Below are 27,891 nucleotides of genomic sequence, written 5' to 3' on the forward strand. Positions count from 1 at the left end.
ATCTCCAGACTTACTGGACGCACATCCTTGACGAGGTCAATAAACACCTGGATACAGAACTCCCCGCGTATGTCTTATTAGGGGTGCCAAACCCGCTCACTTACCCTTTAAAATATAGACGAGGGAAACAGATAGCCAGAGCCTTAGGCACAGGCATCCAAAACATACTGATACACTGGAAGACCCCACACATCCCCTTGCACACAGGGTGGTATCAGCGATTATAGCACGCACTGGGAATGGAAAAGATCTCTCTCACCCTGGCTGGAAAGGGCGCTTCCTTTAGTGACCTTTGGCAGCCATTCCTCACCTTGTTGGCCCCAGAATTCAGGGAGCTATATTGCCCGAAATATTTGCGCCTCCTGCACCTCACCACACCGGACTCCACCGCATAGCTTATCTCACCCTCATGCATGATGACACATCCCATGTAGTGCTGTTCTGATGTAATGGACCGTGGAGGGTGGGGGACGGTTCTTTCAAGGTTTGTTCTCATTTTCCTTCTTTATTTTCCTTCTTTCGGGTGGCGGGTGGGAATGTATTTGGTATATTTTGTTTTCATATTTTCAATGCACCTATTGGCAGACCTGGTGGGCCCTGCGCGGCTCGTTCCTGACCTGTTTGTCCTTCGCATTATTTAATAAAAAAGAATTAAACCTAAAGGTCTGATCATGACACACAAAGCCTTTTACCACTCGGGCCCTCATTATCTTTCTAACAGGATCATTCCCTACTTTCCATCTAGATCCCTTCACTCTTCCTTTGGTGGTAATCCCCAAGTTTAGAAGGAAATGATGGGTGATATTTCCTATTCTTATCTGGTCACAAGTGTATTTTTACAAATGTTGGTGGTGAAGCCCACAGATCACTATTGTATATACTATGAAATGTCATATAGATGATCTTCAGAAGAAAAGAGAGGAGAAAAAAACATTTTATATTATATTAAATGAAATGTATATTGAATAAAAGTACTCAATATGATGTTATTAAGGAATTAACTTTTCTGAGCATTAAAAGGCTATTTGATGGTATTGAATGGCAAGATGGGGAGGTCCTTCATTATTTAGGTTTTCCCTGCCCAGTTACCATTAGCTTGCAGGTGGTCCTTTTTAGGTCTCGCCTGTCGATGCGCATGCGCATCGAGCAAGCGAGACTATAGGGGCTCATCTACTCTTTATCTAACTTGCAAGGAATCGTGGCGATTCCTTGCAGTGCCCGTGACTTTTAAGCTCAATGCGCATGTGCATTGAGCTTAAAAGCGCGTGCACAGCCGCCCGCATTCCTCCGACACCTTTGAAGTGAAGCTTAGCTTCACTTCAAAGGCCCGGCTTCTTCACACCCACATGCCGCTCTGCCCCGCTCCGCCCCCTCCCCTGAGTCATCCTGCCTGCCCCTTCCCGCCGTGTCGCATTTCTCCTCCCCCCTCCCCTCTCCCCTCTCTTCCCTCCGTCTTGTTTTCTTTGATGCTGGTATTTCCATATCTGGCAGCTTCCTGCCCTCACCCCACGCACGCTGTTTATTTATTTATATTTAATATGCAGGAGATCTCAGTTTATTTAATTTATAATTAATGATGCCGCCCACGCTGAGGCTCGAACCCTGTTCTCCTTCTCCAAAGTCGGCATCGTTATATGTTGAGCCACCTCTTCGCACCGTTTGTTTGTGCTGACTTTCTTGCTCTGCCGCTGCTGGCAGCGGCATTGCGCTTGGAGGGAACATGTAATTGACCCGTCTCGCTTCTTTTCATTTGAATTTTTTTTACATTGTCTCCTTCCTTCCGCCCCTCGCAGTTTGTTTTCCTTGCACCGTCCCTTCTTACAGTCCCTTTAACCATTTTGGTGTTGCTCAGCCCCAACTAGCATGTTATTGTCAAGCCTCCAAATATGCAGCACAAACACGACGTACAAAGAGATTAACGTGTTGCCTGGAGCACATTTCGGGAATAACATTAAATGAAAGCCCAAACCCGCTTTACCGCAACTTGCTTTCACTTGTTGTCTTTGTTTCCAGTGCTATTTTAGAGCTTTGTGCAAACTACACTCTCGTTATTTTGCTGGTAATAACTTTGAGGGAATAGCGTATTTTTGTTTTTTAAATAGCTGGCAGCTTCCTGCCCTCACCCCACGCACGCTGTTTATTTATTTATATTTAATATGCAGGAGATCTCAGTTTATTTAATTTATAATTAATGATGCCGCCCACGCTGAGGCTCGAACCCTGTTCTCCTTCTCCAAAGTCGGCATCGTTATATGTTGAGCCACCTCTTCGCACCGTTTGTTTGTGCTGACTTTCTTGCTCTGCCGCTGCTGGCAGCGGCATTGCGCTTGGAGGGAACATGTAATTGACCCGTCTCGCTTCTTTTCATTTGAATTTTTTTTACATTGTCTCCTTCTTTCCGCCCCTCGCAGTTTGTTTTCCTTGCACCGTCCCTTCTTACAGTCCCTTTAACCATTTTGGTGTTGCTCAGCCCCAACTAGCATGTTATTGTCAAGCCTCCAAATATGCAGCACAAACACGACGTACAAAGAGATTAACGTGTTGCCTGGAGCACATTTCGGGAATAACATTAAATGAAAGCCCAAACCCGCTTTACCGCAACTTGCTTTCACTTGTTGTCTTTGTTTCCAGTGCTATTTTAGAGCTTTGTGCAAACTACACTCTCGTTATTTTGCTGGTAATAACTTTGAGGGAATAGCGTATTTTTGTTTTTTAAATAGCATGCACGAAAACAGTATAATTTCAATTTGCACCACTTATTTCCCATGTTTGTGTCAATGTAAAAATCGACCCTGCACACCCAGCACCAGGGCCGTGTGCCTCAATGATGCAGTACACGCACCAGTAACTGAAATATGACGAAAGACTGAAAGGAGTAGCTACAAGCTGTGCTCTAGTTCTGCTCTCCAAAAAATCAGCAAAGAAACAAGCAATTAAGAACATTTCATTGAAGAAACCATTGAGCAGGAAACAGAAGGAAATCCTACAGAAAGAATCCTAGAGAAAGAAGCTTGAGGTATGTAAACACTTTTATTATGCAAAGGACGTCAATTTCAGGATGCTCAGATGCTCTCATTGGAGTGAAGCGATGGCTTACGTTGAATGAAGAAGCAGCTCTGAGCACTTCAAGAACAGCTGTAGTTTACCACAAGGCACAGAGGCTCTGGCAAGCTTGCATAATGTGGCGGTAGTCCACATCTCGTCATCTAGTGCCCCTCCCTCTGACCACATTATAACACGTTTGTGCCGAGTTGGCTCTATGGTTTATGCAGGAATGAAAAGAAACAAGTAAAATGCATCAGAGATGAGAAAATAAAAAACAGCGAATCTTTCGTACTAAAAAGATGTATGTGAAATAGTTACGAATCTGTTAAAATATGAGCGACAATCCTCAAGTCATCCACAACTTACACTGGTGCTGTTCACTGAAGGGTTCACACTCTGCTTATTCAATTGTTGGCCTCTTGCTGAGATGGTGAATAAAAAGCTATTTAGTGTTCATTTGTATTAGAGCATGAATTACAAGATCAGCGAGTAGTAGTGAGACCACCCAACAATTCTCCATCAGTTGGCAAGTAAGGGGCCATTCTAAAATGGCAACACCCAGATCCTGGACTGCCTAACTCTCGGCCCACCCATAGTATAGTCTGGTAAAGATGATGCTCACGAGTGCCTGTGCAGCAACAAAAAATATCAAAAATGCATAATCTCGCCGGCGCTGAACTATGGATCGATAATTATTTGTCAAATACATTTTTAAAACATAAATGTTCCTCTAAGGCACATGGCAGATGCTATCTGTAGCCTTGAAAGTCCATAGGCCCTGAGAAGTGAAAGGTGATTGGTGAGGGCAAGTTGTGCTAAGACATACTCCTAAGCTTGTGTGCTCACCCTCACCCTCAAACCTTCACCCTCAACCCCTCACTCACCCTCACTCTCACTCACCCTCACTCAGCCTCAACTACTCTCACTCACCCTCAACCCCTCACCCTAACTCACCCTCACCCTCACTCACCCTCAACACCTCACCCTCAACCTCAACCCCTCACCCTCACTCACCCTCACTCTCACTCACCCTCAACCCCTCACCCTCACTCACCCTCACTCACCCTCACTCACCCTCACTCTCACTCACCCTCAACCCCTCACCCTCACTCACCCTCAACCCCTCACCCTCACTCACCCTCACCCACTCTCACCCTCACCCTCACTCATCCTCAACCCCTCACCCTCACACAGTGCAATAGGTCTCAGACCATTTCAGTTAGAGCTTTAAGAAATGTTTATGGCTTTTTTTATTTGTAATTCTTTAGCATTGGCTACAGGAAACAAAAATGCTAAACATTTACAAAAAAAACCCATAAACAATTCTAAAAGCACTAACTCTAATGGTGCGAGACCTATTGCATTTCCAATGCTTGTTATTTATTGGATTTGGCCCTTTCTGCAGGGCCATCCCCAAACTTGTTGCCTTCATCCTCTTGTTTCTGAACACATTTGTGTTGGCTTTTAGGACCCTGCACACTTTACCACTGCTAACCAGTGCTTGTGCTCTCTCCTTTAAGCATGGTCAAATTGATTTACACCCAATTGGCACAATTAATTGACTTGTAAGACTCTAGTAAAGTGGTACTATCTGTATCCAGGGCATGCAAATTAAATGCTACTCGTGGGTCTGCTGCACTGATTGTGCCACCTACTTAGGTAGCCCTTTAAACATGTCTCAGGCCTGCAATTGCAGTGTGTGTGTGCAGGTTTACACTGACATTTGGACCTGGCAGAATAAACCTTTTGCCAGGCCTAAACCATTCTTTTTAATAAATACAAGCCACCCCTAAGGTAGGCAAAAAACTGCTCATACGGCAGGGTGCAGTGTATTTTCAAAATTGAACGTGTATGCTTAACCTTTACATGTCCTTGTAGTAAAATACTCTTGAATTCATTTTTTACTACTACAAGGCCTACCACTCCCATAGCATAACATTTGGTTACCTTATTATATTTAATAAGAGATAACTTTCAATTGGAAGCAGGTAGTAATGTCAATTTTGGTTTATAAAGTATTGTAATTTAAACCCTCTTTAATGGTTAATTCAGAAGTCCCAATTCTGAAAATGGCATTTTTAGAAAGTTGGCATTTTCTTGTCCTAACCATTTACTGCCTGCATTCTGTAACCTGGGACACATGGCTAGGTGTAGATGGCTATTGGCCTTTGTGAAAGAAAGGGAGAATAGTTGTTGACAGGAAAGGACCATCTCTGACTCAATAGAGGGGAGGAGCTATCACCTACCACACTTACACATCACAAAGGCTCTGCCTCAGCACATTCACAAAGGGTTTTATGCTAGTCTTTCGTGCCCCCTGACAAGCTGGGGCCAGGGCAGGGAGGCAGGAAATTCCAAACACCTCTTGGGTAGAAACCTCCAAAACATTGTCCTACTTCAAAGCTGGCACCAAGTATAAATATTGGACCCTCAGACCCAACTCTTCCCCACACCCCTGGACCAGTGGAATACTCAGAGGCCTGCAATGCTGCTCCGCTGCAAGAAGTATTACTCTGCTGCCTGAGTGAAAAGGACTGGACCTACATCTTGAATTCAGGACCACCAAAGTGACTCCAAGGGCTAGGTGGTTAGCCTCCTGATCAGAGCCTCAGGGACACCAAAAGGCTCCAAGCACCTTGAACCAAGCACATGGACTCAGAATAAATGAATGAATGATTTTTATTTGCATAATTTCTTAAAATCATTGCAAAGTTGCGGCACATTATCAAAATTATGCTAAAAAAACGTATCTCACACCATTATAATAAATATGTCTGATCGTATATAAAAAATTAAGTGTCATTTGAACAGCGGTGACTGACCATTTCTAAAATGTGGGGTTTGTTCTAATATTCATTGGTTTTAAAATGACATATTAGAAAAATTCCCTGTTTCTTATCTGTTCATGAGAAAGAGTCACTTAGTTAGTTCCGGGTCCTGTGAGGGCCGTGCAGTTCTTTCCTGGAGGGGCTCTTCACCGTTCATCAAAATTGTGTGGTTGCAACTGTTGCTACTGGAGGCTCAACAGTTGCAACCACACAATTTTCCTCTGTACTGTTTTCAATTAGGACCCTTCGTGTCATATTCATAAATTTGCCAAATTTGGCCAGGTCCAAGGGCTCCGTGCTGGACTGGAGAAGTTCCACTGCATCAGCGCATTTTCAGTATGAGTCAATGTTGCAGAAATGCGGGGCAGCAGCATAGTAGGTGTACCAACGATTCTGCCCTATTGTTGCACAGCCTGCATCTGGCTATATTGCTCAACAATTTCCAGCCCGGATTCAGTTCTTTTATTGGCAGGAGGACTAGGCATGCCCATTGAATTTCTTTCAAGCACTTCCTTCCTAGGGGGTTGTTGATATATGGCTGAATTTTGTGTGTCTCATATGCTTTAGTTAAGTCGACCAACCCTTTGATGGCCTTCAGTCTTGCTATATCTTCACTCCATGGTACCTGGGTGGTGTGATTATTTAGCGCCCTCTTTATTGCATGGTAGTTTAGTTCTTCTTGGGACCAGGACGCTGTGGATAAGCCCAGCTCAGCTACTGTCTCCAGACAGTACTTCTGCCAGGGGTTTGATGCCCCCTCAAATATACTTCTCAATACCTCCTTAAGTGATCCATTCTGGGCTTTTACTGTCTTGAACAAAAATGTAACCAATGTGCTCCTACTTATGTATTTTTGTTGTACCAGGCCAAACTGGAGCCCATGGACTCTATCCGCTGTGAGCCTTGCCCCTCGATTGTTGCCACCCTAGTCCTGGCCTGGAAGCGGGCCTAAATGTCCTCTGCCAACCCAGCTGTTGTCTTTTGGGCAGACCCAATGCAGCTCCCCATCGGAACCACCGCTTTGAGACGCACCCCTGAACCAGGACCTCGCATCACAGCCTGCAAGTCCTCCGAACCGCCAGTGTGAGAAGCGCCCTCCACGGAGGACTTCTCATTACAATCCTTCGTCGATGGCATCCTCAACGATGATGCAGGATCTCACATCGCAAGTCCAGTCGATGGCTCCTTTGCAACCACTGCTGCACGCAGCATCTCTGACACAGGACCATGTATCGCCACCTGCAGGCCTTTGCGACCGTCGCCTTGTGATGCACCAGAGGCTATATGGATTTTTCTTAAAGTAAGAAAATTCCTGTATCGGGCTCTTTGCTTTGTTATGGGCATAAAAATGTTCTGTGCCCCTGCAACATGCAGATTGGATTTGTTGCCTATAAAAAAACCTAAACAGTAGCCGACTCCATTCTGGAGCATAGACTCACAACTCTCTGCTCAGCCAGAGAGTCAGACACAAGTTGTGTTTTTTCCTAGCTTAAAAAATAATCCACTCTGCTTCTGTTTACATGCTGGGATACATAAGTGGGTGAATAAGCCTCAAGAGGGAGACATATGCAGAATTAGAAAAAATCTTAACTGTGTTAAGCTCCTTGCTGGGGCAAAGAACTGAGGCCAGATGTACTATTTATTGGTCCCAAAATGCTGGTCGCAATTCGCAACTAGTATTTTTGTAGTCAGTAAAGAATTTTAAGAACTAACGAATGTATAAAGAACAGAATGATGAATATTAATGTATTAGGTGACAACTTACAGCTCAATACATTTGGGTGCTATCAGAGGGATAATGGCCTGCTGGTGTCAGCAGACCTTCATGTCTGTGATTGCTTTCTAATAAGAAAAAACTTTTTGAACTGCAGCCCATATTCCTTAAAGGAAACAGACATGGATGTAAGATGAAAAAAGTTTTTTTTGTTTAAGAGCTGACATTGATGCCCTGTTCCACTGCCTACTCTTCACCAAACGTATTTTACATTCACAATGAGGAAGGGGTCCTACAAGGACCCCTTCCCTTTTGCAAATACATTACTACCTCTTAGGTGTCACTAAAATATCAATGTTTGGGAAAGGAATTTGGTCAGAAAATATTGATACATTAGATATCGATTCAATACTTGGAATTGACACGCCCCTTATAGATACAGAACCAATACCTATTAATTCGGGCTAAAGGCTCTAACACATCCAAGAATATGACCAGACTCTGTTTAAGTGACCTTTTCAGTCCTTTGGGTGAGTCTCTACCCTACTTAAACAAGAAAGAGATAAGTTCTGGGTCCAAATTAGGAGTACAAAAGACCTTGTCATCTATAACAGGTATGGAACACCTAGTCTTCTAAACACTTCTCACTTCCTTCTCTAAAGGCTTTCTGATACATTCTTTAATAAGCTTTGTGACATGCTCCAAGGGCCACCAATCCGCACTTCTTTGATGTCTTAAAACATACAGTGAAAATATCTCCTAGATACCCACACAAATCATTGTCCTCCAGTCTTGTAATGAAAGTCTGTTTTAGGAGTCATAAAAACTTTTCTGACTGCTAAAATTGAATCAGTGCATAAGAAAAAGCATATTAACAGTTGCAAACACTGAACTGGAGCTTTTGGATAGTTTAAATACTAAGGGGCAGATTTACAAGCCCCTTGCGCCACTTTTGCGTCATTTTTCCCATGTTAAAAATGACGCAAATGTGGCGCAAGGGGCTTGTAAATCTGCCCCTAAGTATATGTAGCCCTGTGTGCCTGTGCCCCAGCCCACAGCCAGATGCTGTTTGATTTTTTTTCTTAGGCTGAGAATAAAAACCATACCTTTTCTGGCTACTTGCCAGGGAATAGAACTCTGTGTCTGTACCCCAGCAAGGAGTCAGTTTGAATCTTTTCTTAGTGTGAGAAAAAATCCAAACTGTGGGGCCGATTATGATGGCGGACGGACTTGAGTACGTCCGCCACCATAGAGTAGGAGGGACCGTCCGCAGGGGCAGCGGCGGTCCCTCCATACAGATTAGGATGTGACCGCCAACGTGGCGGTCACATCCTCTATTTTTAACATTGCGGCGGGTGGAGCTTCAAGCTGCACCCGCCGCAATGTTAAAAATGCATGCACAGCATTTGCGTGCACAAAACGGCAGGCACCGCGCGGTGCCTGCCGCTTTGTGTACGCAAATGCAGGGGGGTACCATAGGTACCCCCCATGTGCACCCCTCACCCCCCCTTCACCCAGGGGGCACGCAACGGGCCCCCGAAGTGAAGGTCCGTATGCTTTTCCACGGCGGAAAAGCCGCCGTGGAAAAGCATACTTTTTACTCCATCCTAATATGGCTGGCGGTGTCTGATAGACACCGCCAGCCATGTTACAGCTTATCCGCCGCGGTTGTTAGTCAACCGCGGCGGAAAAGCGGCGGACTGTAACCAGGACCCACCAGCCATCCTAATGTGGCGGTGGGTCTTTGGTGGGTCCGCAGAGGATTTTCCGCATCCTCCGGGCCGGTGGTGGCTTCCGCCGGCCCGGAGGATGCGGAAAATCCTCCATCATAATGAGCCCCACTGTGTCTGGCTTCTTGCCATGATACAAAATTGTTTGTCTGTGATCCAGCAAGTAGACGGATAATATTTGGATCTTTTCCACCTGACATGCATATCAATGAGGTGGCCGGGAAGTGAGCACCAGACCAAATAATTTATGACTGTGTCATGCCTGGAAGGGATCAGGCACTGGCAAACTACAAAAAACACAACCAGCACTAGGAGGAGTTTGTCCCCCATTAGGGGAACAAAAACAAAGACAAAAGGGCTGCAATTTATGGGAGGCCCCTTCAGTTAAGAATGTATATATAAGTCATAAGAGCATCATAAGGATGTACTAGTAACACCTTTTAATGACGTGTATGTACATCAATAAGACGGCAAAAGAGTTAAAGCAATAGGTACACACTGGAATTATTTTAAAAGGCAGTGTATCCAAAGAGTATGTGTGATATTATAGGAATTGTTTACTGCGACTGATTTTTCTACCAACAAGTGTTTGTTACAATTAAAGCGTGGTTTATAAATGTGTATATGATTTTATATATACATTTAAATACGATAGTAGTACAATATACGTCCTTAGGTGCAAGGAATAGGACAGTATGGATACAGTCCAAATGGATTCGTGATACTTTCTTTTCATTCAATCCCTGCAGATGGGAGAGAAGGGGAAAAGTAGGGGTGTTACGTTTTTTATAAGATTTCTTAATGACAATATGCCTTATACTCGATTTGAACCTCTTGGCTAAACTACAACAGATTGAATCGCAAATGTTCCTTTGTTAAAAAAGAATAAACATGTTAAAACAAAGCATCTGCTTCAGACTTCTTATCTTTTCTTGTCAATCACATAATTGTAAAGTCGTACAGATCATATGCTACATCCCCTCGTCTTAGTATTTTTTTTAAAACTTTCTATTTTTGGGGTTTACATCAAGGCATTCTGCAATATCCATTTACATATTTCCCTATGATCAACAACAAAAACATTATCTTTAGTAGCTATTGACAAATTTGAAAGAGGAAAGAGAGCAGAGATATTTAGGATAAGATGTAACAGCCAGAGCTGTTGCCTTTGGAACTGGGGAACCAGGCTCACATATCCTGTGATTCTGGGCAAATTATTTGGGGCCTGATTATGAGTATAGGTGCTATTTATGGCACCTGATAAATTACAAGGCCAGGGGTATAGCTTGTGAGGAATAACATGCTGATTTGGGTGTTTAACTCATCAAAGTCTGCATGATATGGTAAATACTGTATGCTTTCCCCTGTTTCATTAAGACAAGTTGGACCTGATGCCGATAATTATCAGATACGTTAAATAAAACCAAACTCATAATGTCAACTTGTGCGTAAACAGGGATTTACGTCAGTCCACTTCTTGGTATTGTTAGACACCATATTGAGATTTTGGAGGTGCATAACCACAGTTGCATTCAGTTGTTCAGACAGCTCCACCAGCAATGCCTCCTCACCCTGAGCAACCTAGGGTAAGCCAGAGCCCGGACCGTGACACACAAGACTCATTCAGCGAGTTGACTGCACACTGATCTCTTATTAATGCAGGTGTTATTTGTATTTAAGAGCTACCTGGGTAGCTTGTTACCCTTAATGTTCGTGTTACTCATAATGGTCAAGCGCTTCATATTTCATGTGCATTATTTTACTTGTAGGTGCAGAGCATCATGCCATGAAATGCTGTACAATGGTTAGCAAGCAAGTACAAACAAAGCATTCAGAGCAGGTGTGAGGGGTGGGTCTTGGGGCAGTTCATGACAAGGGGCTTCAATCTCTGAAATATGTTGGGCAGATCTGTGGGCTACTCCCTTCAATTTTGTGTAGCATTACAAGGTTGTGGAGTGTGAAGACATTACTGATGTTTTTGGTCATAAAGTTTTCCTCTATGACGTAATAGGGGTTGGTGTATGCTCTGGAAAAATAAAGTGTCTTTGGTTTTGAGCATTCAATACAGTTGACCTGTTTCTTTCTATTGCTTGTTACATCTCATTGGTGCTGAACTCTAGCGAGGGAAGAACGTGGAGGTAATGCTTCATTTACTTACCGGTAATTGCATTACTCCTAGTCCTACTCTCTCACTTTAATTCAGAGACACTTCCACCCTGCCAGTACGGAGCAACTGAAATGTTCTGTGAGCTAAACTTGATTATGAACAAAAGAAGCTGGTGGGATTAAGGATTGAGGTTGGATCGGGATTGGGATTGGGTCTGAGGGGGCAAAGAGGTTCCATTGGTGCTGAAGGGAGGGATGTGGAAGTAATTAACTGTATCCATTAATCAGTTAGGAAAGCAAAAATGAATCACTTTTTTATATTTCTGAAGTGAAAGTGAAGCCTGAAACAGCCCACTCTGACACCTTCATACCTGTAGAGAGATTTTCCCGTGACATTTCCACGCTGATATGGGGAGTTCTCTCTCTTGGCCTTCCTTGCCCCTTTTGCCCCATTCCAGACTGATTTCTCTGATTGGTTACTCCAACAATATCGCCTCTTGGGAAGTCCTTGCGGGGAGATTGGTTGGTTATTGTCTGAGTCCAGTGCCTCACTCTCTCTAGCTGGAGCGAGCGGATTCCTGATAGTTAACTGGTCAGGTCCACAGCATGTGAAAGAAATCAGCTCATCTTTTCTGCACCTGGGGCAGGAGGAACTTGTTGCTTGATACATTTTAGTTATCCTTTTGGGTGTGAGGTATGTTCTGTACAAGAAGTTAAATTGTATAAGCTTGAAATAAGTATTACTGGATAAGATCAGCATCTAATCTTCGTTACTAATGTTTATATTGATGTCTGTTTTCCAACTGTCTTTCAGGACTACAAGATTGACCTTGGTAGTATTGGGGAATGTCTGCAACAAGTAAAAAGTAAATGTATTACTTTATATGTGGCAGGTTTCTGATCAGCCTCTCCCCAAATGTGCCATATTTCTCTGGTTATTGCCACATACATAAAAAAATTGACCCTTAGGAATAAATTAGAGCTTCAGCAGCCCCTTAAAAAGATTTGCATAAGCCGGCTTCAAAAAAGTCTGCCGCTGACTCAATTCCCTTCCATGATCATTTCATCAGTGTTGCTTTCTCGGAAGGCACAATCAATGCGCGCTGGGGCGAATTGCACTTCCATTCTTATCTGCACCAGATATATCACAAAACAGTGTTTAACTATTTTCATGAGTCCAGGTAATTACTTGGGACAGTTAATAGGGTTAATAAACATACCAATTAAGTAACCCTTTTAGATAGTCCCTAAAACTGCAATTGCTTTTACATTCAGCCCCCAAATGAAGGCAAGTATGACAGAGTGTATATCCTTGAATAGTCTCTGTGGTACCTGTATGGGTAAATTAACCAAATTATATAAAACGCATGGCTGCATCCTTACCTTTGATAACCTTTCCAAATGAAATGCAACTCCTCAGGGCTGCTATAGCTGCAAACATATTAACATCAACAATCCCTGTTTCTGTTTGGCAGTGTCAAGATTCAGCCAATGACACAGACACGTGAAAACCCTAGTATACCCTGAGTCTTTTCGCTGAATGTCTCCAGTGGAATCAAGAACTTGAATCCTTCATAAGAAACCTAAGGGGAAGATGAAGAAGAGAAACACAGAAGCGCTTGTTTATCATCTGAAAGGCGCTGAAAGGTCTACATTCTGCTGTGTTATTAATCTTCTGAATGTTCCTCAGGCAGTGGGTGAGGAAAGTTCTAAATAAGCCAATAAATACTGCAAGGTGACCTAGATTACAAGATGATAAGCATATGGGCATGAAAGAAGTACCGACCCCTAAGTCTACCAAAGGGGGCCATGGTATAAAATATTTTAGATGTGGCAGCAGCAACCAGTTGGCCAACAGCCCCTTTTGTGCGGCTCAAGGTGTCTTGTGTAAAAAATGTAATAGAAGAGGGCACCTAGCTAGAGTGTGTAGAGATGGAGTAAGTAGTACAGTCAACGTGGTCAGTGTTAACGAAGAACCACGGGCTAAATTTATATTTCAATGAAAAGACAGTGATGCATGCTCCAAACCCAATTACCTGAAGTGTGTAGTACTCTTAGACAACAAACCATTAGAGATGTATGCCGACTCTAGTTTCCCGTTCACGTTAGTAAACCTTAAGGACTTCGAAAAATCTCTGGGTCGTAGCAAAACAATGTTAAATCCTCCGGATATCTCGCCAGAAGGTTACACCAGAAACCCTATTCCCCTCATTGGCATGGTAAATAGCCACATAGACTTTAAAGGAAGATCCACGGTGGGCAAAGTGTATGTGGTTGAGAGCGAAGCGAATCTTCTGGGATGGCAACATCAGAAAGAGTTGGGTATCATTTTGGACCCCAATGACAAAATCCAAGTCATTTTAGTTGACATTCCTAACAGCAACAGGCTCCTGCAGGATGCGTTTCCTAACCTGTTCACTGATAAGCTAGGCAAATTAAAAGACTTCCAACACAAAATCAAAGTTAGGCAAGGCGCCAAACCCGTGGTGCACAGAACACGACCAGTACCCCTTCGCCTTGACCGTTGACAGCATTCTCCTCGCCTTTTCGAGCGTACATGTTTGTTGGAATGCTGTTCGGCCTTGCCTCAGCGGCATCAATTTTCCAAAAAGTAATGCAACACATTCTTGAGGGCATCAATAATACTCTCTGTTTCCAAGATGATATACTGATGTATGGGTTGTCGGATGAAGAGCATGCATGACTTCACCCTCCACACAGTGTGCCAAAGACTCTCTGAAGCAGGGTTAACAGTGAAACTTGACAAATGCAAGATCAAAGTCACTTCTGTTGACTATTTGGGGCATACTATTTCAGAAGATGGATTTAGGTCCAAGTACGTCTTAATCCAAGCAGTCAAAGATGCTCCGTATCCATTGAACAAAGATGAACTCAAATCATTTCTCGGACTAGTGGAATATATGTCCAAGTTCGTAAGAAATTTTGCTGATTTATGTGATGGATTACGTCACCTCCTCAAAAAAAACACAGTGTTTGAATGGGAAAAGAAACGCAACAAAATGGTTGAGACAATAAAACAACGAATTCTGGATTTGCCTGCCTTAGGAACGTTTGACCCTAGGAGAAAAACTGTACTAACTACGGATGCATCCGGTAAAGGGTTAGGAGCTATGCTCTCTCAAAAAGGAGAGGGTGAAGAAACTGTCATAGCATTTGCATCCCGGTCCCTTCGCTCCTCAGAACGGAACTACTCAGTCATCAAGAGGGAAGCGTTGGCATGCTTTTGGGCAGTGCACCATTTAAAATTTTTCTTGTGGGGCATAAAGTTTGTCATACGCACTGACCACAAGCTGTTAACTTTCATGTTTTCATCCAAACATGCCCAAAACATGTCTCCACGGATAAACAAATGGTTCCTGGGCCTAGAAAAGTACTGCTTGAAGGTAGAATACCTACCACGTCCTGAGAATGTGATTGCGCACTATCTATCCAAGTCTCCCCTCGCGGTCAATCATAGCGAGGAACCGTTAGACGTTCCCATTTTTTCCATGCATCTCCCCTCACTAACAAAAGATGAATGGGACGAGAGTATGAAGAAAGACAAAGACATGGAGATTCTCATAGACTTCATCATCAATGGATGGCCTAAAAGTGTTTCTGAAGTTCCAGATGCGGTCAAAGATTATTGGGGGGTGAGGTATGAACTATCTCTCATGTCCGGTCGGATACATTGTGGTGGAAAAGTAATTCCACCCATGGATTTGAGAAACAAAATATCGACCTGGCCCATGAAGGACATTTAGGCAGGAGCCTCACAAAAAACAAAGTCAGAAGTTTCTTTTGGTTTCCAACAATGGATTCAATGGTCGAACTCAAGGTCAAAGAATGCACCAGTTGTGCTAAAAGCGACAAAAGCAAAGTCCTTCATAAAGCTCCTCTATTTCCTGTCGATGTTCCGGAAGTGCCATGGACCAAGCTGGCCATGGACATAATTGGTCCAATGGAGGCCCTGGGTCCTCCAAAAAAGTTAATGTTTGTTCTTGTTGATTACACCTTCCATTGGGTCAATTTCAAGTTTACACCATCCACCACGACTAACAATCTCATCTCTTTCTTGAAAAATATTTTTGTCTATGAAGGCATACCAGCCCCTCTCGTAACAGACAATGGAGTGCAATTTAATTCTGAGACAATGAGGGAATTCTTGAAAGAGTTAAATATAAGGCACGAGAAAACTGCACTCTATTGTCCGAAAGCGAATGGTCTGGTAGAGAGGGTGAATCGCATAGTGAAAGAACACATTCAATTGGCCATCACCAATGGATTCAATGTCGAAGATTCTCTAAGAGAGTGCATTTGGGATTACCACACCCAACTTTATCACTGGAGTGTCACCTTTTGTGTCCCTGAGAGGGAAAGAACCCAGCACCAAAATGAACCCCAGGTGGTTGGAGGGCGGGAAAAGAATAATGCCTGATCTAGGCCAGAGTAAGGAGAGAATGTATCCACACCAACAAAAATATAAGAGTTGGTATGACAAAAAGACAGTGAGTCAAGGACCACGGTTAGAAGGTGGATACCCCAGTAGTTGTTTAGAAACCCACACATGTGCAACCTGAGTCGAGCAAGTACTATGCTCCCCTACGAGTGGAAAAGGCTGGCAAGAACATTGTTCGCCTGGAAAATAGAAAGTAATGGAGTAATGATAGACTTGTGGACATTTCCTAGAATTTGCTTCACCTTACTTTGTGTTTCTCCTATATAAGGAGATGTGTTGTAATCTCATAATAGCTTGGTATATTTCCCTTTTGGTACATTCTGCCTCCCCCTTCCCTCTCCTGCTCCTTTAGAACATTCCTTTAGAGTTCATGATAGAATGTTGAGAACTTTGAGCGAGGAGAGTGGGTGATCAGAATAAACAGTCTTGTACCTTACCTGCTCTGAAGTCTGCCTTTCTTTCATGGACTTCAACAAAATAACTTTCATAAAGACCATATGGTACTGCCAAAATATCTTGTGGCATAATATCATAGGTAATTATATTGTTGTTCTGGGCTTGTTAATAGTATACTTGCGGCACCATATATCTGGAAATCCACTAGTGTCAATCTTTAGTTGAGGCCTAGGCTGAAATATCAATAAAGACGAGTGATCCTTCCCAAAACTATCTGGATAGAGAGCTCCATTAGAAGGAAGGATCTTTTGATTCGGACAACCTGTAATTTAGACTGTAGAGATGTATTTTGCCCAGTGAGGCTTGCAGAAGCCACTCAAGCTAATACAAGAGATCTGAAGAGAGGATTTCACTGACACCGTCCATCCCCTATCTTTTGATTACTACCTTCGGCCTTAGCGCCGGGACACCCCAGTTGGGGGTAGCTGTGCGCTTTATAAACTTCTAAAAATATATATATATATATGTTGGGTGATGTAAAAAGGAGAGAATGTGTCCTTCACTGTTACTCACTTAATCCTTTGAGATTTGTACTGAGAAACTAGTTATGTTTGCCTATGAAGGTACTACAGTTTGCCACTGTTAACCTGTGACAGTTGATCGCTCTGGTAAAGGCTTGTCGTACCTGCTTGCTGTTTGTCTAATGTGGCTGAGAGGGACACCTTGCTCCATGCCCATCGGGCTATTTGGACACCCTTGTCTCGTGCCTTGGAGACCCTCCAAGAAGATTTGGTACCAGAGCTAGGCACTATCAACGGGAAGCTGAGGCAGCGCAATGAAAAAATGGTGCTGCTGCCTGAACTAGATCACATGTAAACAATTCTGATGACTTCTGAAAGAACCAAAGGGTATTTAAAGTCTGTGCAGCAGCACTGCTGTCAATAAGAGATATTGCCACAAAACACCTTTCCATATTGAGCTCAATTTGTGGAACATACCCTATGGAATGCTGAAAAGTGTGCCCTCGACTGACTCTTTTTGCCATATCCTGCATGCAGTTTTCCCAACTGCCACTTTAGAGATGCGGCTTCGTGGAACACGGCTTAGATTCACCTGTTGGAAAAGCACCTGTGAACACCATAGTGCCCGGTGAAATTAAATGCCACTACCATAGAACCTGTAGCGCTCTAGTGCTCCGAGGGTCTCCCTTGAGCCCCGGAAGCACTACCACACACTGTATCACCTTCTGGCCAGGCGTGGCCAGAAGGATATAAATAAAAGGGCAGGAGTGGCACGGCACTTCCTGTCCAGACCGGCAATGCGTGTGTGCGTGTCTTCATTGATGTATAGCCCCCACATGGTGATTGCTAGTCCCTCGTTTGGTCCCGCGATCCCCACACTGGCGACGAAGGTGGGATCCGTCTGAACTGGCGTGAGTTTGCAGACGAGGTGGCCAGATCGATATTGCCCAAGAAACGGCAACACCCGCGCCAAAGCCGAGCAGAGAAAAGATCGGGGCTGACCCTGAAAAGGGAGAAGAGACGAAGCCACATACCGGTAAGCAGCGTAGGCAAGGAGCTGCATAGGGCACCGACAACAGCGATCCAGGGCGGCAGGAGACGAAGCGCCGAGCAGGCAAGGCGCTGCCGGCAGGCCCAGCGGTGTGCGCATGCGCAATGGAGTGAGGCCGACGGGCCCAGCGCAGACACACGCGGTGAGAAGATCTCACACAGGCCCTGCAGCACGAAGCCCCGAGGAAGCCTGGAAAGGCATCGCGCTCAAGGACAACAGCCACGCGCAGAAGAAACAAGCATAAGCAAAGTAAAAAAAAAAACAATAATACATTTTAAATTAGTTAAAAGTGGAACAGACAAAACACACCAAACTCAAACATGTCTCAAGCCCAAGGAGGAGCGACAGGGGGAGCACCGCAAGCAGCAGCACCAGCGCAACAAGCAGGACCCCCGGTCCAAGCAGCAGTCCCCGCAGCTCAGCCTCCAGCACCGTCAGCACACTCACAGATACAAGCCCTACCACCCTTCAGTGAGTTAATCGACCCAGGCACGGCAGCACCATGGTGGGCAGTGTGGTTAGGGCAGCTCAACAATTATTTTATCGCCACCTGGGAAAAAGACAATGAAGTGAAGAGGTCACTTTTGTTGCATTTTGGCGGCACGGAACTCTATAAGCTCTTTAAACACCTACCAAACACCGGGGCCGACACAGACTATGACGCAGCAGTCACGGCACTGAATGCCCATTTTGATCCCCAGCTGAACCCTCACTATGAGAGATTCAAATTCCGGCAATCCAAACAAAGGGAAGGAGAAACAATGGACGCGTTCCACGCACGGCTGAGGGATCTCATAAGCACGTGCACAGAGGATGACGAAAAGAAGGAAGTAACAGCGCAACTCCTTCAAGGGTGTCGAAACAAACACTTGAGAACTTTAATTCTGAGACAACCGCGAATATCCCTAGAAGAAATACTAATTCTTGCCAGGTCGCACGAACTATCCGATGCCCGCGCAACTGCGATGGAGGCAGCCCTAAACCCACGCTCGGATGCAGGGGCAGTAGTAAACACAGAACGAGTAGACGCAGCTCGCGCCTTTAGCCGAGGAGGCAGAGGACGATGGCCAACCAGAACACAGCACCGGACACCATGCGGGTACTGTGGCAGAGAGGAGCATAATCAAGATGGCTGCCCAGCACATGGAAAAACATGCTCAAAATGCGGAGTCTACAACCACTTCGCAAGCGTGTGCAGAGGGGGTTTTCGCGGACGAAACGTTTCAGGGAAGAAGACAGCCACCGGAGCAATCAAACAACTATCATTAGACGACACCGCGCCATCACGATCGACCAAGACACAACGACAGCTGCAGCCACAGTTTGACGAGTCATCCACCGAAGAGGATGATGAATGTTATTATGTGTCATTTGTTAGTGAGCTGAAGAAAAGACGAAGACCGCAACCGAAATGTCAGATACAAATCGATGGGTCATCAGTGACCGGAGTCATCGACACGGGCGCCACAGTGAATGTAATGGGCATCCAACATTACAAGGCTTTAAAACCAAGACCCAAACTAGTACCGTCCAAAGCCCGAATCCTCACCTACGGCAGTCAAGAGCCGCTCCCGTTGCGAGGGAAGATGTTGATACAGGTCAAAGCGGAAGACCAAGAGGTAATGACGACATTTCACGTGATAGACAAGAAAGCAGACCTGCTAGTAGGAAGCAACACAGCAGAAGACGTATGCCTTATTGCTTTCGCGAACGCAGTAAAAGCGCTACAGACAGACGACATTCTACAAATGTTCCCCGCGTTGTTCACAGGCCTTGGGGCCATCAGGCGTCCACCCATCAAGCTACACATAGACCCCGCCATACAACCTGTGGCGCTGAGGCATCGAAGAATTCCGTTTCACCTTCGCACAGCGGTAGAACAAGAACTGAACCAGTTAGAAGCACAAGGGGTGATTGAGAAGGTATCCGGACCGACGCCATGGGTTTCCCCCATGGTGATAGCAGAGAAACCGCGGCAACCTGGGAAAATCAGAATATGCATAGATATGAGGATCCCCAACAAGGCTATACGACGGGAACGACACCTCACGCCAACTGTAGATGACATCTTGACAGATTTGAACGGAGCCCAGTGGTTCTCCAAGTTAGACCTCAATGCAGGATACCATCAGCTGAGGCTAGCGGAAGAGAGCCGCTATATAACGACTTTCTCGACACACCTCGGGTTGAGAAGGTACAAAAGACTAAACTTCGGGATCTCGTCCGCTGCCGAAATCTTCCAGAACACCATCAAAGAGATCCTTTCCGGGCTCCAAGGAGTGCTAAATGTCAGCGACGACATTTTAATCCATGCTAAAACAAGTGAAGAACACCACCACAGATTAAAGGCAACGCTGCAGCGACTGGCACAGTACGGCGTAACACTGCATAAAGAAAAGTGCCAATTCTTCAAGAAATCCATTGAGTTCTTTGGCTACGTGTTCGATTCAGAAGGAGTTAAGGTGGACCCCCGCAAATCGCACGCCATCAAGAACGCCCCTGCACCCACTACCGCGTCGGAAGTGCGGAGCTTCCTAGGGATGGCGCAATACTGTGCAAGATTTATCCCCAATCTAGCCACAATTGCCGAACCGTTAAGGAACCTAACCAAGAAGGAAAACTCATGTAAATGGACAGAGACCGAAGACAAGGCATTCCACCAGATCAAGGCGGCATTATTAGACAGCACCACTATGGCATACTTCAACACTGCCAAACATACAGAAATACTAGTAGATGCTAGTCCAGTTGGCCTAGGGGCCCTGATCTCACAAGAAACAGAGCCTGGAGTATGGGCGCCCCTAGCATTTGCAAGCAAGGCACTGACAGCGACAGAGTCTAGATATTCGCAAATTGAAAGAGAAGCCCTGGCAGTGAAATGGGCCTGTGCCCACTTTCACCTTTACATATCTGGACATCCCTTCAGAATGGTGACTGACCACCAGCCGCTAATACCTCTATTCAGAGGCACAGCTCCTCACCCCCCACCGAGAATAGAGCGATGGGCAATCCAAGTGCAACAGTACCAAATGGACCTAGTGTACCGCCCAGGAGCGAGAAACCCCGCAGACTTTCTCTCTCGCCACCCCGATCTAGAAGGACGTCAATCAACGGAACAAGAGTCCCAGACTGAAGCGTTCGTGAACATGTTATCGACTGGGTCGTGCCCTCGAGCCCTCACACTAGAGACCATTATGTCTCAGTATGAGAGCGATGCAGTCATACAACGGGTGAAGGAAGCCCTACAATCTGGATCGTGAGAGAACTTCCTAAGGAACGTCAGTGGCTGGAACGAAGCAGACAGAGCACGCCTGACACAGTTTTGGAAAGTACGCAATGACTTAAGCTGTGCAAGCAACGGGTTGATACTCAGAGGCTCCAGAGTAGTAATCCCAAAAACACTGCAAGAAAGAGCGACAATACTAGCTCACGAAGGACACCAGGGCACCCGCAGGATGAAAGCGCGGATGCGCGAAAAGGTTTGGTTTCCCAGCCTAGAAGAAAGCGTCGATGCAGTAGTACGACAATGCAGAGCATGCCAGATAACCAGCACTCCCGACGCTCCAGCCCCAGTAATTACAGAAGACCATGCTCCGTCACCATGGTCATGGCTCAGTCTGGACTTCGGGAGCTTCCCAGATGGGAGAGTCACTGTAGTATTAATCGACAGCTACACCAAATATCCCATCGTAGACCTAGCAGCGTCTACCAGTTTTGCAAACATTCGCCGCATCCTCAGCAAATCCTTCGCCATGTTCGGAGTCCCGCTCGTCATCAAGACAATGGACCCCCGCTCCAAGGGAGCGAGTTCAAAGAGTTTCTACACAATCTGAGCATCAAACACCACAGAATCACACCTCAGTGGCCTCAAGCAAATGGCGAGGTGGAACGTTTCATGAGAACGATAAACAAAACTCTGCGACTAGCCACCTCGGAGGGAGGCGACCCTGAAGATGCATTACAGCTGTTTCTAAGAGAGTACAGGAGCACCCAACACAGCACTACCCAACGGTCACCGTGGGCGCTGATGCTAGCCGGACAGAGAAGGGACCTACTCCCCATGGCAGACAACTGGACGTCAGCGCCATACTCGCAAGTTAATACTCAGGAGAGACGGAAGAGAACAAACGAGAAGGCAAGTCACCAACGAAGAGCTCAGTCAAGAATCCTGCGTCCAGGAGAAACTGTACTAATCCGGACCAGAAGACCTGGAGGAAAATTCCGAACGCCGTTCGAACCTGAACCATGGATTATCAAAGAGACAAGAGGCACAGCTATAACAGCCAGCCGGAATGGAGAAGAGGTAACCCGAAACGTATCGTGGTTCAAACAAAAACCACCGACTCGACAACAACTGACCGTCCAGGAGGAGCCTGCAGCAAACGAAGATGGAGGAGGAACAGGAGGAACAGGAGAAACAAGTACACCTCCATCCACAGCTGCACCGGACGCCGCAGTTCCCACATCACCAGAGTACTTGCAGGAAACCACACCCACCAGAGGCAAGTGGAGATATAACCTCAGGCCAAACCCTAGGCCAAATCAAAGACTAGCAGATTGTGTTTGTTGAACAGTTTGTTTACAATTTTTCAAAATTCCAAGTTGGGAAGGGATGTAGCGCTCTAGTGCTCCGAGGGTCTCCCTTGAGCCCCGGAAGCACTACCACACACTGTATCACCTTCTGGCCAGGCGTGGCTAGAAGTATATAAATAAAAGGGCAGGAGTGGCACGGCACTTCCTGTCCAGACCGGCAATGCATGTGTGCGTGTCTTCATTGATGTATAGCCCCCACATGGTGATTGCTAGTCGCTCGTTTGGTCCCGCGATCCCCACAGAACCTACTGGAAGAGACCACGCCACGAACCCGCGTCTTTTACAGAGAACGTCCTCCAGCAGCTATCTAATTTGCATACCTTTGCGTGAAAAGAGAATCTGCTGCTAGTATCCAAATAACAGACAAGGCTAATAGGTTTGGAGCTTTCTCCAGTTACAAATAAAATCTATAATAAACACAAGAGAGAGAGAGAGATGGGAACTCATCTGTCTTTTCTAGATTAAATCAATAAAACAAAACAAAAAAGGAACAAGTACCTACCAAACCCAAGATCTTTAAGGGTCTCTAGCTCAAGACCGGGTGAGAGAGGAACCCTAAGGTTTTTAAAAGAACCCTCATTCACCAACCTAGTTGGTGACATGTTTCATCATTGGTTTCCCACCCTTGTTGCCGAATGCATCCAGTATGTGCTTCAACGCCTTATTACAGCGGAGCTGGGTTTTTGCATGCAGTGCAACTAATTAATGCTGAGCTGGGGGCGGGGGGGTGGTCGATATCGGCACTATGAGAGAGGGAGAAGGGAAGAGACAAGGAGTAAGGAGGGCTAGATAGGTACGGAAGATTGAGGAGGAGCAGGGCCGGCTTTAGCACTGGTGGCGCCCAGTGTGACAATGTTTTTGGGTGCCCCCCCCCAATGACCACCTCCGCCACAGATTCCCTCCCTACCACCCTTTAACAGTCTTTATAACCACTCTCTCTCAGATGCTGTATTTAATTAATTTTATAGTGTCACTCATAAATGTGAAGGGTGTCAGAGCACTTTACATTGCACACACATTACACAGGGACACTCATAGGTGTGTAAATCGGTGTATATGAAATGTTACATAAGACAGGACAACAAGGGGTGGGTTCACATACAGGTAGGGAGTATGGTTGAAGAGTACTTGGTCTGGAGAAGCACAAACTGAATTTAAAATGTAACACAATGGATTGGGGCTCTCTTTAATAAAAATAACTGATTTGTACCAAAATGAACCATTTTTGCAACATTAGAATAATAAAAGTTTGGGGGGGAAATCCATACGCTCTAAGCTATACCTTGAAGTCTGCTCGCAGTTCTTTGACAGGTAATAGCTCACTGTAAACTCCAACTAACAACGGGAAGTCTCTGACAAAATAAGTAACCCACTGACCTGTTTACATTATATTCACTTTGTGATCTGCATAATACATGTTCTTTGCAGCAGGCATATTAACCCTCTGAGCTACCTTACCATGAATCAAAAGTTCCACAAGTCAAAACTTCTACAAGACAAAACTCCGATCTACATTAATCACCAGAGTTTTCTTGACATTTTAATTGCTGCCTGAAAATTTCTGGAGGCCAGGAACGCGGCAGCAGGTGCTTTTAAGCACAATATACACTAGCAAACAGGTGCCCCCATGCGAAGTCAGCACCCGGTGCGGTGGCACTGGCCGTACCGCCCTAGAGCCGGCCCTGAGGAGGAGAGAGAAGTGTGAGGTGGGGACAAAAGGATGAGGTGGAGGGAAGAGGTTGACAAGCTGTGTGAGGATTGCGAGGTGGAGAAAGAAAAGATGAGGTGGAGAGAGAGGAGAGCGAGCCAGAGAAGGAGGAGGGGGGGGGGGGGGGGGGGATGGCGAGTCGAAGATAAAGAAGAGAGTGATGTGGACAGGAGAGAAGGGTGAAGCAGAGGGTGAGGTGAAGAGAAAGGAGGGTGAGGCGGAGAGAGCAGAAGAGATAAAGCGCATATATATAAACCCCCGGAAATACCAAATAAAATTGGTAAGTAATCCAGCATGCACAGAGCCAGCACTCAGACACCGGTTGACACATGGCAGTCCATTCATGTTCATGACCCATCCATGCTGCTTCAAGGCCCGCCCAGATCCTGAATTCTGGAGTCCAGTCTAATTGAGACACAAAGATGTAAAGGTGAGAAACAGCGCGAGTGGAAGGCTGATAGGAGAAGAGAAATGATGAGAGGGAGAAAGAGCGAAAAGAGAGGGTCAGAGAAAGAGAGGGTCTGAGAATTAGGGAGAAAGAGAGGGAGAGAGAGAGAGAGTGTGTGTGTGTGTGAGAGAGAGAGAGGGACAGGTAGACGGACCCACGTATGGACAAAGATAGACAGATAGATAGATAGATAGATAGATAGATAGATAGATAGATAGATAGATAGATAGATAGATAGATAGATAGATAGATAGATAGATATTTCAATTGTCTTGCTTCTAATTCTCACTTTTTCGTTGTTTTATTGGATTCAGAAATCCTGTACAGACTCTTGTTCTTTCCTCCATGCCTCCTGCTTCGCTGGGGTCTAGCATGACAATTCAAGAGCCCTATTTTTGGCATGTATTTTAATTGGTAGCCCTGTCACATATGTACTCTGCCAGTATGCAATCTGGTAACCTGGCAACCCATTTCGTGACTGTTAGAGTCAATAGCAGCCTGTCTGCATTTTTTTCTGGGTTACAGTGCCATCTACAGGAAAAACAGTGTAAGTCTTTAGGAAAAAGACAAACGTTCTTTTGAAAACATCACGCATACAAACAGTGTACATACAAAAACATGAAATTCTGCCTTGATATTGGCAGATGACAATTTTTAATACGATACATTTAAATCCTTTTAATTACAAGTAGAGTGTTGCTGGACCGGTTTCTCGTTGGGATGGAACATATATAACGTATGTAGACTGGACGATAAAACAGCTTTCTTTGAACAAAATGCCGTGTTTAGGAAAATAACGCGCATTAAATGGCGTATGAAACTACTGGGGCATAGTTGCTGTTGTTTTTGGGCCCAGGAGGCCACGGCGATGTCGCACTGGAATCCATAAATACTCGTAAACATATACTCTAGTTCGCGGGCTCCACGAATGCCGACTCAAAGCAAACCTCATTTTATTCATTGCCTTCTGTCCGGGGAGAGGGGTCAGTGGAGGCACACCATTCATTCCCTACAGTAGTACACGTATGTTACACTAACTTCCCGTATAATGCAGGGTTGCCACCTTTGCCAGACAAAAATGTGGCAGCCATCTGTTCACGTTTTAAGATTCTGCAACGGCTTGGACTTAAGTAGAACTTTCTATGAAATTGTCTATGTTCATTTTTTTCTATTCTGTCTTTGTTTACTTTAATTCTTCAAAGGCTTGAACATGATTCTTAAGTAGAACTTACTGTGAAAATTGTCTATGTTCATTTTTAACAGTGCTATTCTGTCTTTGTTTACTTTAATTATCAGTCAAGATGGTCAGAAAACCTTTCGCTGCTAGAACTCCCTCCCTATCCCCTCCCCCAAAATACAATGCCTTTTTTTGGCTATGTGGGATATTTTGTGCAGAGGCCACCATAACTTTTTTTTCCAAATAAGGTATCCACACCAATTTTGCATCTTTTTTCCCAACATCCTGGTGATTCCAACAGTACCAAGGGTTTGTAGATTTCCCTAGAGGGGACTGAGAAATTAGCCAAAATGTAACTAAGTTTAGTTTTGGGGGGAAAATGGGAAAAAAAATGCTTCAGAAGAAAGCATCTGTTTTTGTGCCCTGAAAATGGCATTAACAAAAGGTTTTCAATGCCAGAATCACCATCTTCCCAGCTTTCAGGAACAGGCAGACTTGATTCAGATAATCAAATTGTTTACCACAGTTTTGGCATTTTACTGGAAGATAGCCCATTTTTCCTATTTTTGTGCTTTCAACCGCTTTCCAGTTTGTGTGATGGAAATGGGCATGCCACCCAATGGTGAATCTCAGAAAGCTATACATTTATGCAAACTAGACAAACTTCTGAATTCATCAAGGGGTCGTTGGTGTAGATCCTTCAAGGTTTTCCTATAGAAGGTAACAGTTAAATAAAAAAAAATTGCAAGTGAGTTGAAAAAACCCAGTCATTTGTGTCTGCGTTTTCATCTGTAACTTCTTCTTTCTACATCAAATGTTCTAATGCAATATACCACTACGTTCATTGGGCCATTCTAGTTGAGAAGATATTTAGAGTTTGTAGGTTCTCCAAAACCCCGCGGTACTCAGAGCCAATAGCCGAGCTGCACCATACAATGGTTTTTCATTGTGTACCAACTATACAGCAATTCATATGGTAAATTATAAAGAATTGAAAAAGGGTATGAAGGAAAACTCTGTATTTCTGAAATGTACACCAGATCCTGAGTTTAGGCGCAGTGGTTGTTTGCACATCTCTGAACTTAGGAGCACCCATACTGGCATGTATTTCTGAGGTCATTTTGTAAAATGTCTTCTTTGTTTCACACTTGCTAACATTTGAAAGGCACAAATAAAGAGATATTCAATTGGTTATAACAAATCTTCTACTATTCTGTATTCCCACATGTCTTCTGATACAAATGGTACCCACTTCTGTGGCTGGTCCTGGTGCCCGCGTTACCGAAAACCCCAAAACATGACCTAGGAGACATCATATTTCACCCAGCACAAGGTGGCTAGCTGATGATTTTGGGTCCCAATTCAGCTGGCACCTAGGGAAACCTATGAAACCAGCACATCTTGGAAAACTAAATATCTGTAGGAGTCCAGAGTTGGGCGACTTGTTTAGTTTTCGCCAGCTTTGGGAACGCAGAACAACCTTGCAAATGGCAAACTTTGCCAAAAAATATACTTGTAGAAAAGTCCTGGAATCTGCAGGCAGTCACAAATTTCCTACCTCCCAGAGTTCCCCCAAGTCTCCTGAGAAAAACAGTGCCACACTTGTATGGGTAGGTCAAGTGCCTGTGATCGGAAAGGGCGCCAAACACAATTTTCCAGCGAAAAATGAAGTGTTTCTTTGCAATGTGGCTAGTTGTAGATTTTGGGCCATGCATGAGGACTAATGGTGACCCTTATGTGAACCATTCCTGATGCGGGCACTAGATCCAGGCACACACGTGAGGCAGGGTTTTTTTTCGGAACAAGTGGAGGAATGCTGGATGGTAGGAATTTTGTGGATCCCTGCACATTCCTGTAGTTCAAGTCACAGAAATGCACAGAAAATATAGTGTTTTTATTCAACCGTACATATTTGCTGGGAATTCTGGGTAAGAAAACATTCGGGAATCCACACAATCCACACCTCCCCTGGACTCCGCCGGGTGTCTAGTTTTCAGAAATGTCTGGGTTTGATAGGTTTCTTGTTAGACCTGTCAGCCTTTTGGTGGTCTTCCCCCAATCTTTTTCATTTTTGCCTTCACATTTTGCTGAATCTTTTTGTTGGCCTTAGGACTC

The sequence above is a fragment of the Lissotriton helveticus genome, chromosome 1_1 (genome assembly GCF_964261635.1).
Source record: "Lissotriton helveticus chromosome 1_1, aLisHel1.1, whole genome shotgun sequence".
In the NCBI taxonomy this organism is placed as follows: domain Eukaryota; kingdom Metazoa; phylum Chordata; class Amphibia; order Caudata; family Salamandridae; genus Lissotriton; species Lissotriton helveticus.